We start from the raw sequence: 830 nt of genomic DNA, 5'->3' as shown, positions 1-830 counted from the left end.
ACTCATGGCCATTAATCAGTGGTTGTTGATCAATGGCCATGAGATTTTGCATTATTATATTGAAGGAACTGACCTCCCAGCCCATTGTTCCCTCAGTGGTGCTAGTTTCTGCTGTTTATAAGGTTTGGGGAAACCTGCAGTCAGCTGAGACTGAAGAAGTCACTTGGATGAGTGACGAAAACATTTCTCCCTCTGAAACGCTACGTCCAGATAAACAGAAGCAACTTTTGGAGAACACAGCAGAGTCATTTTCAGACATTCATTCACTCAAAGTCCAAAAGTCTGCTTGCTGTTAATCTCAGTAGCGTTTGGCTCTTTCTCTGTCCAGAGATCTGCAGATGCGGGTCAAGGAAGGGCAGCCGCTACAGATGAGGCCTCCACAGGAAAGCAGAGGCTTACTTTGACATGCAGGAATCTACTGTAGCGGAATATTTATTCTTTATTAAACGGGCAGCACGCTGAGTGCAAGCGGGGGTTTAATTCAAGCACATTAAAGTAGCAGTTAATTGTTTGTATTCTTTGTTGTTAACGTAGTGATTACAAGAAGTTCAAGTACTGAACTTGTTTAGTTTATAATTCTATAAACGTTCAATCAACACGCAGATTTCTCCAGGTCCAAAAACTCAGTGAGAGAAAAATAAAATCTTATGACTATGCCATCTTTCAGCTAGCTGTCAGGTGTAGCATTAAATCCACAAGATACACAAATTAGACACAATTTTTCAAGTACTTTTATTTTAATTTACAATACAAACAAATAGAAATCATTTGGCAGCCAAACCATGACTGAAATGGGGGTAAATAGGGAAAATAAAATTAAAACACAACTG

The sequence above is a fragment of the Pelmatolapia mariae genome, linkage group LG3_W, assembly GCF_036321145.2.
Source record: "Pelmatolapia mariae isolate MD_Pm_ZW linkage group LG3_W, Pm_UMD_F_2, whole genome shotgun sequence".
In the NCBI taxonomy this organism is placed as follows: Eukaryota; Metazoa; Chordata; class Actinopteri; order Cichliformes; family Cichlidae; genus Pelmatolapia; species Pelmatolapia mariae.
Note: the sequence above shows the minus strand (reverse complement) of the source record.